The sequence below is a fragment of the Acanthochromis polyacanthus genome, chromosome 23, assembly GCF_021347895.1.
Source record: "Acanthochromis polyacanthus isolate Apoly-LR-REF ecotype Palm Island chromosome 23, KAUST_Apoly_ChrSc, whole genome shotgun sequence".
Classification (NCBI taxonomy): domain Eukaryota; kingdom Metazoa; phylum Chordata; class Actinopteri; family Pomacentridae; genus Acanthochromis; species Acanthochromis polyacanthus.
In genome coordinates, this window is record NC_067135.1 from 19,239,357 (window position 1) to 19,254,740 (window position 15,384).

Consider the following 15,384-nt stretch of genomic DNA (forward strand, 5'->3'; position numbering starts at 1 on the left):
TAGCTGGAAAATTCTAAAGTTATGTAATGCAAATATGGGAATATTGTTTTCAGTGCAAGAAAATAAATTCTCATCCTACAAGAATTAGGGGTTTTAAGGAATACTGGCTTAATGCCATTCAAGTTGTAGGCTTTTCTGAGAAGCCAGTACAAAAAAGTGTAAACAAAATTCTTAACTAGTAGTCATACTGTCCTCCATAGACTAAATGCCTCTGTTCTATCTGAAACAGCTAAAACTGGTGGAGCCCATGTGGTTGTAGGTACAGTTGCTAGTTACTTATAAGCAGCCTTCCTTGGATACTGCACATCAGTACAGACATGCTTGTTCTACCTCAGGAGAAGTGAAGTAATTAAGTGTAGGGTGGGCGGCTTTGGTCCGAGTTCACTGGTGGCTCCACAACACTACAAAGGTTCATTTGGGCAGCAGGAAAGCTCTCATCTCTTTGTAATGACTCTTGGTGGTGCAGTTTCAGCAGGTTGGTAATGGCCTGGTCCTCCTCCTGGGTGAGCTGGATGACAATCCGTCTGGGCGGCAGCAGAGGGTCTGTGGGGATATTCTCCAGGTGGGACTGCCCAGGTCTCTGGTGGGGTATGGTCCGGATCTGAAAGGGTCTTGATGGTTTGGTGGCGCCAGGCAGGTGGACATGACGGGTGGTGGAGTGTTGAGCTGGGAGCAAGCAAAATGTATTTTTGAAGCGTAATATGATGGACACAGTTGCAAAAATATTGCCTTGTTTGTCTTTAAAAACCATGTCATTTTATTGCCATGCTTATATTTGTAGAAATGTATTTTTATTCACATGTATAGCTGCTGCTATATCCTGACAGTGAAAACACACTGCCCCCTCCTTGTCCTTGGTCTCAATTTCTTCAAATCCCCTTGGTTTAGGGTCTTAGCTTTGTCTGACAGGACTGAGCCAATCTTATTAAATGTCTTCGTCTGTCTGAGCCCTTCCATAAGCTCTACCCTCTGCACCTCCACTCCCCAAAAGAGCAAAGAAACCAGGCTGCTAGTGAGGAAACATCTTCATTGGCCCAAACCTGTGATCAATACATCTACACAATGCAATTAACATGGACATTTTATTGTGTTATATACTTAAGCATTAAATTAAATGTGATTACAGTCTGTATTTGAGGGAAAAGGACTGACTTTGGAAACATATCCACAAGCTATGCATAATAGCACCACCAAATATGGTGAGAAATACAGTGACAAAAAGTGCTGGTGAAACTTCATTACCTTTAGGATTTAAAGACAAAGGCTTCCTTCAAACCTAATTTAAAATGTGTTTGTTTTTACCATCCAGGGACCAAATCCTATGATGACCTCTGTCTGAACGAATGTCTCCATGGCAACTAGTGTTTTGCAGAGAAGTGCTAACTTACCCTCATCCCACTAGGTAAAATAGGGATCCTGCTCCCACAGCCCAGAGTAGGGTCAGTGTAGAAGATCTCAGCAGGGATGATGGGATGGGCTGAGGATAAAGCATTGAATCATCAAAGAGGGTGCACAGCTGAATGAAGCCTGCCTTTCACTAATAGTGCATTTAAAAGAAATAGAACATTGTGAAAGTTAAATATTCTCCATCAGTTATTCAACAATGAGAAAAAAAACATGTTCTAGCCTTATCACAACTAACGTTAAATATTTCAAGCCCTTTTTTGTAGCGATTTTACGGCTTATAACTAATGAAAATCAGAAATTTGTGATCTCAAATTATTAGAATATTTCGTTTCTAATAAAAAAACAAAGATTCACAAAACAGAAATTTACAACTCCTGAAAAGTATTTTTATTTAAGCTTTTAATATTTCTTTGGTACTCTTCTAACTACTGCCTGCCTCAATGCAGCACTGCCTCAACCCGTGGCTCTGCTGAGGTGTCATTGAAGCCCAAATTGCTTTGACAGTGGTTCTCAGTTCGTCTGTATTTTTGGGTGGAGCGTCTTTCCCTTAGCAATTTCCCATATGGGGTTCAGGTCAGGTGAGTCGGCTGGCCAATCAAGCACAGTAATATCATGGTCAGCAAACCATTTGGTAGTAGTTTGGTCCCTGTGGCCAGGTGGTAAGTCCTACTGGAGAAGGACATTTGAATCTCCAAGCTTGTCAGCAGATGAAAGCATGAAGAGGACTGAAAAGAGGTCTTTGGACCATTGATCGACAAGTCCATTTCTGATGTTCTATCTCTGGTTCAGGAGTAGCTTGATATTAGGAATGCAACAGTTGTAGCTCCTTTCCTGAAGGCATCTGTGCTTGGTGGCTCTAGATGTACTGACACCAACCTACACACGTGGACAAAATTGTTGGCACCCCTCAGTTAAAGAAGGAAAAACCCACAATTCTCACTGAAATCACTTGAAACTCACAAAAGTAACAATAAATAAAAATTTATTGAAAATTAAGTAATCAAAAACAGCCATTACTTTTGAATTGTTGATTAACATAATTATTTAAAAAAACAAACTAATGAAACAGGCCTGGACAAAAATGATGGTACCTCAATAAAAGATTGAAAACTATTTGACCAGAGTGACATGATTAACTCAGGTGTGTCATTTAATTGACATCACAGGTGTTTCCAAACTCATAATCAGTCAGTCTGCCTATTTAAAGGGAGACAAGTAGTCACCCTGCTGTTTGGTGAAAAGGTGTGTACCACACTGAACATGGACAACAGAAAGCGAAGGAGAGAATTGTCCCAGGACATCCGAAAAAAAATTAGACAAACATCTTAAAGGTAAAGGCTATAAGACCATCTCTAAACAGCTTGAAGTTCCTGTGACAACAGTGGCTCATATTATTCAGAAGTTCAAGACCCACGGGACAGTAGCCAACCTCCCTGGACGTGGCCGCAAGAGGAAAATTGATGACAAATTGAAGAGACGGATCGTTGGAATTGTATCCAAAGAGCCCAGAGCAACCTCCAAAGAAATTAAAGGTGAACTCCAAGGCCAAGGTACATCAGTGTCAGATCGCACCATTCGTCGTTGTTTGAGCCAAAGTGGACTTCATGGGAGACGACCAAGGAGGACACCACTGCTGAAAAAAACTCATAAAAAAGCGAGACTGGAATTTGCAAAAATGCATGTTGACAAGCCACAAAGCTTCTGGGAGAATGTCCTTTGGACAGATGAGACCAAACTGGAGCTTTTTGGTAAGGCACATCAACTCTATGTTCATAGACTCAAAAACCAAGCATACGAAGAAAAGAACACTGTCCCTACGGTGAAACATGGAGGAGGCTCAGTAATGTTTTGGGGCTGCTTTGCTGCATCTGGCACAGGGTGTCTTGAAAGTGTGCAAGGTACGATGAAATCTGAAGACTATCAAGGCATTCTGGAGAGAAATGTGCTGCCTAGTGTCAGAAAGCTTGGTCTCAGTCGCAGGTCATGGGTCTTCCAACAGGACAACCATCCAAAACACACAGCCAAAAACACCCAAGAATGGCTGAGAGAAAAGCGTTGGACTATTCTAAAGTGGCCTTCTATGAGCCCAGATCTGAATCCCATTGAACATATGTGGAAGGAGCTGAAACATGCCATTTGGAGAAGACACCCATCAAACCTGAGACAACTGGAGCTGTTTGCTCATGAGGAGTGGGCCAAAATACCTGTTGACAGCTGCAGAACGCTCATTGACAAATACAGAAATCGTTTAATTGCAGTGATTGCCTCAAAAGTTTGTGCAACAAAATATTAAGTTATGGGTACCATCATTTTTGTCCAGCCCTATTTCATTAGTTTGTTTTTTTTTAAATAATTATGTTAATCAACAATTCAAAAGTGATGGCTGATTTTGATTATTTAATTTTCAATAAATTTTTATTTATTGTTACTTTTGTGAGTTTCAAGTGATTTCAGTGAGAATTGTGGGTTTTTCCTTCTTTAACTGAGGGGTACCAACAATTTTGTCCACGTGTGTAAGTCCTTGAGAAGATCTCCAGGGTCCTTCAATCATATTTTCCTGACAATACTCTCAAGGCAGCAGTCATCTCTGTTACTTGTGCACCTTTTCCAACCACACATTTCACTTCCACTCAGTTTTACAACTATGCAGCATGCTGCCAACATCCAACTGTTCATTTCAGCAACCAACCTTGAAGTCAGAAATCCTCTCCATGATTGTGGTTAAGTGTTTGTACAGTTTCACTACTAATTTAGTCAAAGTTGAAATGAAATATTCGAATATTTTTGAGATATTTCAGTCCTAATTTTCATCATCTACAAGCCATAATCATCACAATAATAATCTAATAATATAAAAACTTGAAATAGTTCACTTAACGTGTAATAAATAATGTAATCATGGGATTTTTTTAAAGATGCTCTGGTACAGGAGTGTCAAACTCATTTTAGGTCAAGGGCCACATTCAGCCCAATCTGATCTCAAGTGGGCTGGACCAGTAAAATCATAATATAATAACTAATAGAAAATGACAAATTCAAAATTTCCACTTTGTTTTAGTGCAAAATAGTACATTCTAACAATATTCACATTTAATGTTTTTACAAACATTGTGAAAAACCTGAAATTTCTTCAGAAAAATAAGTGCAATTTCAACAATATTAAACCTCAGTTTATCATTTGTGTATCACAACTTACAGCTCTAAGTGTTTACAAAGGCACAAAACATTTAGTTTCAGATATCTGGAACTGAACAATATGACATTTTACAAGTTGTCAAGATCTAGAAGTTATTGTAAATTCCCATTCATTTCCAAATCTGTGTAGTAATCCTGACACATCACACCACACAAACTAAAGTGGGAACTATCAAGGAAGAAGGTTCAGTTATTCCCCTGCCTTGTAAATGTATAAAATGTATACATAACAAATGCTTAAAAGCAACCAACAATAAGGTTAAACCAAACCAAACTCGGTCATCCTGAAGCTACTGACTCACATTATATCGCACAATGTTCAGTGTCTTTAAATATTTTCACAGTAAGTATTCATTTTTACTTCTGTAATCTTCCCCCTTTGCAAAGTCCGCGTAATGTACAGTCCGCGGGCCGGACTGTACATTCTGGCGGGCGGGTATTGGCCCGCGCGCCTTATGCTGGACACCCCTTATCCAGTACATTTAGTTAGAAATGTCTCACCTATTTGGCTGTCCTGCTGGTCTGTATCACCTGCAGCCGGGTACAGAGGCAGGAAGGAGGGATGGTGCAGGGTCCTGCTGGAGATGGAGGGCAGGACCTTCTGCCTGGGGCTCTGAGGACAAACACCGGTCAGCTGATTGAATCACCGTCTGCATGTGTAGCCAAAGTTTGAGGTACAAATTGAAAACTTACGTTCATCACCGTTCACTGTTACAGCCCGAAGACGATTAAAAGGAGCAACAAAGCTGACTCACGTGGTGTTTAAAGAACAAAAAGAAAGAACACAAATCCTCTTTTTTTTTTTGGCTGTGTTTTGTTTGGGATGACAAACAGCGACACCTTCTGGTGCATAAGATGCATTTGACTGATGAGGATAGCATGCCCAAACATCAGGTAAGCCTTAAATCCCGGTATTGTTTAATAATGCCTACAAAAACAATTTGAAGTTTCCCAATCCTATAATGTTGTCCTGAATTTACACTTCTATTAAAAAGTTTGGGGCCACTTAGAAATGTACTTATTTTGAAAAGAAAAGCAGTGTTTTTCATTGAAGACGATATTAATCAGAAATACAGTCCAGACATTGTTAATGTGTTAAATTACTATTCTAGATGGAAACAGCTGATTTCTAATGGAATATCTCCATAGGGGTACAGAGGAACATTTCCAGTAACCATCACTCCTGTGTTCTAATGCTACATTGTGTTAGTTAATGGTGTTGAAAGGCTCATTGATGATTAGAAAACCGTTGTGCAGTTATGTTAGCACATGAATAAAAGTGTGAGTTTTCATGGAAAACAAGAAATTGTCTGGGTGACCACAAACATTTGAATGGTAGTGTACTTTATCAATCCAAGAGACACAAGGAAATGTTTCTCAATAAGGCTGTACATCTAAAACAATTATTCTTAACCTTGATTTTGCTCCTAAATTGCTCTAAAACATTTTTATTTCATTGTAGAAACAACATTCTCCCACACATACATGCAGTATTAGTGTACATGTAGTCTATATTGTATAGTCAAACTGAAGACATCAAAACTATGAGATCACACACAAAGCAACATTCATTAGCAATACTTTAACATGAAAATCAGTCACAAAAGTTCAGTCTGAGTCATTCCCAGAGGAGAATTGTGAGGTGCAGCGTTGCAAGTGTGGCGTTTGTTTTACCATAATGCAGTTTTCTGCTGTCTCATCCTCATGTAAACAATCCACATGCACTTGGTCATCCACGTGACGTAAATAAAAATAGGACTGATTTCCTTTATTTCTGCATTGTACAGTTTTGACACCAACCTGCACATTGTAGGTGTTTTCTGTGGCGGACAGCATCAGCATGGTCACACCGACTGATCCACAGCTATGCAGCTCCATATACAGCAAACTGTTATTCTCTGTGTGTTCTGACAGCTCTCTATCACGACCATTCCAGGGAGAATTTTAAAGAGTTTTAAAGGGGCCCTTAAAGACCATGTACACCCTGTCATGGAAACGGTATTCCCTGATGGCTGTGGCCTCTTGCAGCAGGATACTGCGCCAAGTTGCAAAGCAAAAATGGTTAAAAAATGCTTTGAAGAGCACAACAACGAGTTTGAAGTGTTGTCTTGGCCTCCACATTCCCAGATCCCATATGTAGGATGCGCTGGACAAACGAGCTTGATCCACGGAGGCCCTACTTCACAGCCTTCAGGACTTAAAGGATCTGCTGCTAACATCTTGGTGCCAGATACCACAGCACACCTTCAGGGATCTAGTGGAATCCATGCCTTGACAAATCAAGGCTCTTTTGGTAGAAAAAGGGGACCAACACGATATTACAAAGTGCTCATAATGTTTGGATCACTGGCAAGAGGTGTATGCTGAATCTCTAACGATATCAGTGATCAGTGTCTTTTTTTAAATGTCAGCGTTCTGAAAATGTTTTGTTCATTTGTTTTGTTTTCCTCTATGGATCACCCCCATCGGTTGGTGCTCTGCTTGAATGGAAAGATGGAAAAATAGACACAAGCGTTACATGTGTATGGAACCACGAGGAACCTTTGACCTTCCTCTTATTATTAATTAAAATTAGTCAGTGAGTTTTTGGTATGGGTTTTGGTACACTTAATGCGATTTATAAGATTATTTGATTAATCGTTAATGCTGTCTGAAGTACACAGGCAGAACATTTGCTGAGGACAGTGTTGGAGCATTCACCCTGTATTTGTAAGAAAAAAATGGTTCTGACATCTTGTATATAACATGTATATGTATTATTGTACAGAATGAATATTTCATGGTTGTAATTTTGAAACACTGACTTAGTTTCATTCCAAATTTTGCCTGATTTGTATGACTTAGCATGTGACCCACTCTACCTTTCTAAATATTTAAAGCCTAACTAGCTCGTAGTATCTGGTTGCAGTCTGCACAGAAACAGAGAAACTGCATCCAACAATGGCCCAGCTCGTGTCTTCGGTCGGACAGTTCTGCCAGATGAATGTATTTGTGTGCCTGGTGCTCTGCCACCTGCTCTTCGTTCTGCTGGGAGGCCTGGTGTTCACAGCTGTGGAAAAGCCTTTGGAAGAAGAACTGAGAGCTGAGGTGGAGGAGCTGCGTCGCTCCTTCCTGCAGGAGAACCCCTGCGTCGAGGAGGGCCTACTGGGCGAGCTGCTGCAGAAAGCTCTGTCTGTCCACAACAGTGACGTAGCTGTTCTGAAGGCCGACGCAGACGAGAGGCGCTATGACTTCACATCATCGCTCTGCTTTGTCATTGCCACTTTGACCACCATGGGTAAGACTGAGTAGAGAGAATATAAGATGAATGAAAAGAGCTGCAGCTACTTATTGTCAAACATACTCAGTTTGCAATGATACAAAGCAGAAACCCTCACATTATATATGGTACAGTTTTCCATTTAATAACTTATTCATCCAAATTCTGATCTTGATCTTGGGAGCAATGGTTTGACACAAAACTATTTGAAGCTCCACTCACTATCAATTTTTTAAGCTTTTGATCAAATCTCAAGGTCTTCCTCAGTAGGTGAAGTTTACTCTGTTGTTGTAGATCTTCATCTACTTTACATGATGAGAACAGTGCAAAATGCATCCGCTGAACTTTGAGATAGATTGAAAGGCTCAGAAATAAATTTGAAAGCACTTTTCTACTTTCAGATTAAAAGGTCAGTGTAATTTTTTAGGATTATGTTCTAGGGGGTGTTTTTCTACCTCTATCTGACAGGATGGGGAGAGGAAATCATTTGACATTTAGGTTAAATTCCAGAGAGTGTACTAACTCCTTTTGTGTCCTGCAGCTGAAAATAATATTTTTCCGAAATGTTTAGCTCATCATATCAAGCCTAATTTGCTGGTTTGTTTCCTTTCAACCTATAGTGCCTATATGCTCATCTGCCACATGAACAATATTATTTTACTAAAATTTAAATACATTGAAAATGTAAAAAATTCTATATTTGCATGTTTTTATAGTGTTGCCCTTGAACTAACATACATTCACTTCCTTCACAGGTTCTGACTCTTACACCCTAAAGTCAGATGAGGCCAAGCTCTTCTGTATCTTCTACTGCACCCTAGGCATTCCCCTCACCCTGTTCATCCTCACCCGCCTCTCTAACCTTCTCCTTCTCCCTGTTGTCACCCACGCGCCTCTAAACTATCTACACTTTTATTGGGGTTTGCCATATAACCGGGCTGCCCTCGTCCATGCTGTCCTCCTCACGGTGCTTGTTGTCACCCTCCTTTTCCTTCTGCCAACCTTCCTGATCTCTGCAATAGAGCCGGACTGGAGCCTCTTGGATGCCCTGTTCTTCTGCTTTGTCACTCTAAGCACTGTTGGCCAGGGAGGGAGCTCTCTGGGGAGGAGCTGGGGGCCGGCAGCCAAGGAAACACTGGAACTCCTCATCACATGTAACTACAATGATTATTTGCTTGTAACAGTATTACTATTATGGGTCAGTTAAAAGTTCAAATTCAACTGCTCTCAATGGTTTTCCTTCAATTTTTTGCAAATTTTAGCAGTACAGAACAAACTACATGAATCCAAATGATGCAACAACACATTGATTTGAGTGAAATGCATAAAAGGAAAAAATGTTTCATATTTTAGATTCCTCAAAGTGGCCAATGTTGGTCTTGATGACAGCTTGGCACACTGCTGGCAACAGCTTTACTAACTCAGTGGGGTCATCACTTTGAGTCCTTTGGTCTGATGGGTTCAAGAAATATTGGGTTCCAAATTATCTTAGCATCAGAACACATGGAATTATAACAGCTAGACCCAGAGGACAGGGATGCTAAGACTGAAAATGTGTCCAATCCTGTAATCATAGTGGAGGACAACTTGAACACCTGAAGATATCCTGGAAAAAAGACTGGTTAGTGAGAATTTCTACATTTCTCTGACATCAACCAATATTAACAGAGAAGCGTCAACAGGTATTTTGTCTTCCTTTTTCAATGCTTTTGTAAAGACTGTATCTAATGTCTTTCACAGAAGTTCAGCCGCTGTTATTGTATAAGTCATTTCCTGGCATTTCCTTGCAGATGACATCATGGCTGGGAGCTCATATTGTATGTGAAGTGAAGTGAAGTGAAGTGAGATGGGAAGTAATCTAGGAACCACTTGTGCTTGTTTGGGAACATTTCCCCCCTAACTACCATGTTGCAATATAAGAATCCTTGTAGTTTTCACTGTAGAAAACTTTAATCAAAAAATAATTTAGAACCCAGTATTTCTTGAATTCATCAGACCAAAAGGAACAAGTGATGACCCTAACCAGTGATCATCCTATAAGGCAAACTGCATACTCGGTGTCAGACGGTGAAGGTTGCCTGCTTCAACAGTGCTTGAACGGCAGCTTTTTAACTGTCTTCAGACACCGCAAGACGGAAGCAGTCGCGTCGATCTCTCAAACTTCCACCGACAACGTCAAATATTCCAACTTTTAAGTACGTTAAAGCATCAGCTAGCTGAGCTATCCTCACACACTTAGCTTGGAAGCTAACTGTTTGTTTTGCTAACAAGCCACTTGGTTCATGCAGTATGAACCCAACATTATATCGACCAATGAAGAATATTGACGCCCTAAGGTGAACACATCTAAACATCTTAACTTATTAAGTAAAATATGTACATACATGGTGTCAAATGTTCTCCAATAGCAACATTTTAGTTGTAACAGGTGTCAAGTTTGATTTAAGCTCATAAAGGAAAACTGGTACAAACAACATTGCACATCCCTGTGCAGTTAAATTCAAGCAAATCCTGCCTGCTGCCAAGAGCAAACAGTGGTGATTGTATGGCTCTACAGCTCCTTTGACTAATATTTACTCAAGTTTAAACAAACATGGCCAAAATGACAGTTTTTACAATGAAGTGAGTCACTGATAGACGACTCCGAAGGTGGAAGCGGGTGTAGCTTCCAGTGGTGGCGGTTCACTAGTAACTACTCATATACAGTATACAACAGAAGTCATGTTGTGCCAGTTTAGATCTACTAAAAGATGTACATTTGCAGCCCCCACAGTGGAAAATAAAGCAACCAAAGTCAGGTTAAAAAAAAAGAAGTTATTTTTTCATTAGAACTCTTGTGTGATTTGGGCGGTGTTCCTTAGATCATTATCGTGCTGAAATATTTCTTTTCTGCCAAGCTTCTGCAGACTAAGAGTCATCTGTCAGCCAGTATTTTGGTTTAACCATAGACATTTAAGATGCCATTTATGAATGCCACCTCCCCAACAAGTTTTACAGGGCATTTTTCTTGGATTCTAATCATAGCGTTTGACGTCATACAATGTCCTTCACATTATCTGAGTTGTCACAGAAACTCTGATTTCAACAGATAACTCCTGTGCCAAGTCTGAAGCCCTTGCATGTCTGTGTATCCGAGGTAGATTGTAGAAGCAGTGCACCATCTGTAGTGTTATTTTAGAAAAACAGCCACTGCAGCTTTGTTGCTTTTGTGACTAATTACATTTTACAGCTCCTCTAGCAATTCTTCCCTATGTGGAGCCATGATGCTCATTCAGATAGACACAGGCCGTAAGTCCAAAACTGGGAAAGCTGTGGTGTTCACAGCTCATTTTATAACCACGTTCATGCAAATAGGCTACAGGTCTTTCAACTTGTGTGTCAGTAACCACAACTGTTGCTCTTGTTGCATTGACTTTCTGCTTTGGGGCCTGCATTTTTAATATAACCTTTCTGAAGTATTTATTTTTCCATTGTTCATAAGTGGAGATATTTTACCATCTTAGACAACTTAGAAATAATACAGTTGATGCAGTGAAAATTGATGAAATATTACACAGGCATGCACTCACTTCGGTTGCATACTGTAACACTGTAATATCTGTGTGTAGCAGTCATTGTGTATTTATCTTTTGGAAGGAAGCAATCTGTGCAAATGAGCATTTAACAGCAGCTACAGGGTGAAAATAGAAAAGAAAAGAGAAAAGACAGTAGAAAACATAAATCATCTCCCAAATTCATTTATAGTGACAACAGTTCCCCTCGGATCTAAAAAGCTTTTGTGCGTCTTGAAGCACAGTGTTGATTTTCTAACCTGCAAACAGTCTCATCCATGTAATTTTCTGCTGTTTTCAGTTAAAAAAAAAGTCACCTAAACCCACTCTATACTATCTACTCAGCAGCTGACATCTGATCGATACAGTTAGAGACAACTGGAGAACATAGGAGAACATTTAGCAGCGACATTTAGGAGCTGTTAAAGACCAAAAACAAAGCAAAACAAAAACAAAAACAAGAACAGAATATTAGATCATCATAGAACATCATATGGGCACAAATATGGCCCCAAAATAACTGCAAATGTTGCTCTGTTGGGCAGTTTGCTTAAACAATAGCAGTAGCAGTGTTAGATATACGAGATTGAATGAAATAATTTGATGATTCAAACATAGATTTCAAATAGTAAAATCTTTTCAGGGTAATGCATGGATCAAAAAGGCTCATTTCCATTGTGTATACCTACATGCAGTGGTGAGGTAGCATGCCGTCTACTTAGACTATTTCAAATTTAATCTTACAAAAAGTATGTACTACAGCTGCTCTTATAAAATCTGTACTGTTTTATGCAATACACATACAATTGGAATTATAGTGCATCATCAATAATTGTACCTTAAACTTTTACTGCCTCATTTTGCAATGTAAAATGAGCTGTGGTCTAACTGTGCACTCTTAGTAGCTAAAGCATGGGCTTGTTCTAACATCAGTATTACATCTAACAAAGTTGATAATGTGACCCTAGATATGATGGTAAATAAATCTTTTTTCTCGCTTCAGCTTACCTGCTAGTTGGCCTGTTGGTGATCCTTACCTTAAAGGATACTGTCCTGGAGGTTCCCCAAGTGCGTGCCATGATGAGAATCTTCTCTGGTCAAAAGTACAGAGAACTTGAAGGTGTTCATCTTAATGAGCTTACAGTAAATGAAGAAAACTGCGAGGAGGAGCCTCAGTACACCCAATCCATCTGTACCATCTCCTCCACTTCATTCAAGCTGATGAGCTCCTGTCCAGAGATCCACACCAACAGTACCACTGTAACTCCTGAAACCACCTGATCTTCAGAAGTGGACCTCAGACTGCCTTCAGCTTGTGATCTTACACCTTTTAAATGTCTCGACATTCATATGCTCAGTGCACTCTTCTTTGGCCCAAAGCTAAGTGAATTCAATCCATGTCCGCTGAAAGTAAATTTCAACAATAAAACTAAAGTATATCTTTCTTCATTGTTCCCACATTAAACTGTAGCTCATCAGTGCAATGAACTGTCACAGCCACTCCAATTATTATCTGCCTTTGTTTGGTTTTAGGGATAATAATGATTCTTTGTTTTGGAAGGTGTATGGTGCATCAGTGAATGTAAGCAGGAGATTATTGTTTGCTAACTTGGGTTTTTTAGTCCATATTAGGCAATATTTTAGCAAATCTTTATTAAAATATGTCATAATTATCTATCAGCAGTTTCTGTTTGTAAAATACCCATGGATCTTTAGACAGTTATCTCTGGCTTACTATAATAATGGAACAACTTAAAAACCTGATTATTCTCTTGCAAGTTCAGCCCTTAGAGTGGATCTGTTTTTTTTCCCCCATTTTTTTTGTCTGTGATTTCTGCAGATTTATGGAAGTTTATTCAAGATAATAATTTCCTTGGAATGTCTATGTGACACTAAATCAGAACTGAAAGCTGATTTTATGCGGATTTTCCTGAGGTGTGACTGAGAAGGAATTGTGGCGTAAATCACGGCAAATGGACACTAAGGGTTTTAGATCATTTTCAGTGCCTCCACGAGCAGCAACCACATCAACACACAACACAGTAACCCCCTGTCATTTTACAAGCATTGGTAAACACATGCCTAACCCAACATTTTACTGTGATACTTACAATTATTCAGATTTTGGGCCAGTCAATCCTTGAATGTGGTGCCTCACATTGTATATCTGGTTCTGGGTTTATTGAATATTTGACAAAAAGTACAGCACTTTTATGAGTACAGGCACAAACATATTAATAAGATTAGCTTGATGCTACCTGTAGGTGTGTTATCCCTTTAAACCTGAATTCACAGATTTTTTTTGGCCACATAGGGGCAGCGTAAGACAGTGAACACAGCATCTGAGATGCTATTGCCTTAAGGTGAAGGCTTTAGCCTGTGTCCATCCAGAGAACATAAAAAACATCAGCATTCATGTGGAGCTGTGACTGTCTGATGAATGTAAATAATTTCCCTTCCTTTTAGCTGTTTGCTAATGTTATGTTTGTCTGCAGTCGAGCAGGTAGTGCACAGTGGGGTATATCAAAGATTTTTCACAGACAGCACCTGCCTTCTGAAAGTAAGAAGCTTGTTTCTGTGATATGGAACCAAAGCATGAAAGATGCAGATCAGAAGAAAACAATAAGCTGAAGCGGAAATGCAAAGAAGAACAGAGTGGACCTGCAATACTGGTCATAATTCTTTTAGTTCATTTGTGTGAATGTCTTCATACACACTTCATATTATCATGTAAATCTGTGTAGTGCTGCTTTAAATAAAGTAAAAAGGAAACCACAATGGGTAGTTATTGCACTAACAAGGTGACAGGAAAACTATTTTCTGTCTTTCCATCAACATATACTTTATCAATCCAAGAGAAATGAGGAATTCTCAATAGACTGTACATCTAAGATAATAATTATTGGCCCTGATTTTGTTCCTAAATTGCTCCAAAACATTTTTATTTTATTGTAGAAACAACATTTTCCCACACATACATGGAGTATTAGTCAACATATAGAACCACACTAAAGACATCAAAGCTATGAAATCACACACATAGCAACATATAGCAGCACACATTCATTAGCAATACTTTAACATGTCTGTGCTATCCATGCCCAGAGGACAATTTAAACACCCTCCTGAACATTGTGAGGTGCAGCCTTGCAAGTGTGACGTTTGTTTTGCCATAATGCAATTTGCTGCTATCTCATCCTCATGTAAAGAATCCACGTGCACTTGGTTGTCCATGTGATGCATTGTTCAGTTTTGACACCAACGTGCACATTGTCTGTGTTTTCTGTGGCGGACAGTATCAGCATGATCACACTGACTGATCCACAGCTATGCAGTTCCATGTACAGCAAACTGTTATGCTCTGTGTGTTCTGACACCTGACTATCATCAAGGTTTTCAGTAATATGCGCTACAGTAGTTCTTTAGTGGGAACTTTTACGACTCACATGCATCAGAGAGTGGTTCACTGGTTGTCCTTTCTTGGCCTACAGTTAGTAGTTATCCACCACTGCATACTGGAAACATACCATGTTTTTTCGGAGATACTCTGACAAAGTCGTCTTTATGTCAGACTCTTTGGCTGCCCATTTTCCCTGCATCCAACACATTAACTTCATCAGTGTAAGCTACTCCTGTTATGGTTTTAATGCTGTGTCTGATTGGTGCATATTCTGTTTTTCCTTTCTGACTGACTGGCAGCATGCATAGGACTGACCACAAGATGTCCCAACCAGTGCATGTGTTAGTTGTGGGGAAGTTTTGGGGAATATATTGAAGGACAAGATGTGTTGACAGACACATACAATTCATAACAAGATCTTGGTTTCTTAATGTTTGTGTCCCTCAGCCATATTGATAATAATATGTGTAAATGTCAAGTAAAGATTTTTAATGAAGCCTTTCAGTTCCTGTAGCATCAGCAGCCTCAGTGTTGTTGTGTGTGTTGATAAGATGGGTGTGGGACACACTTAG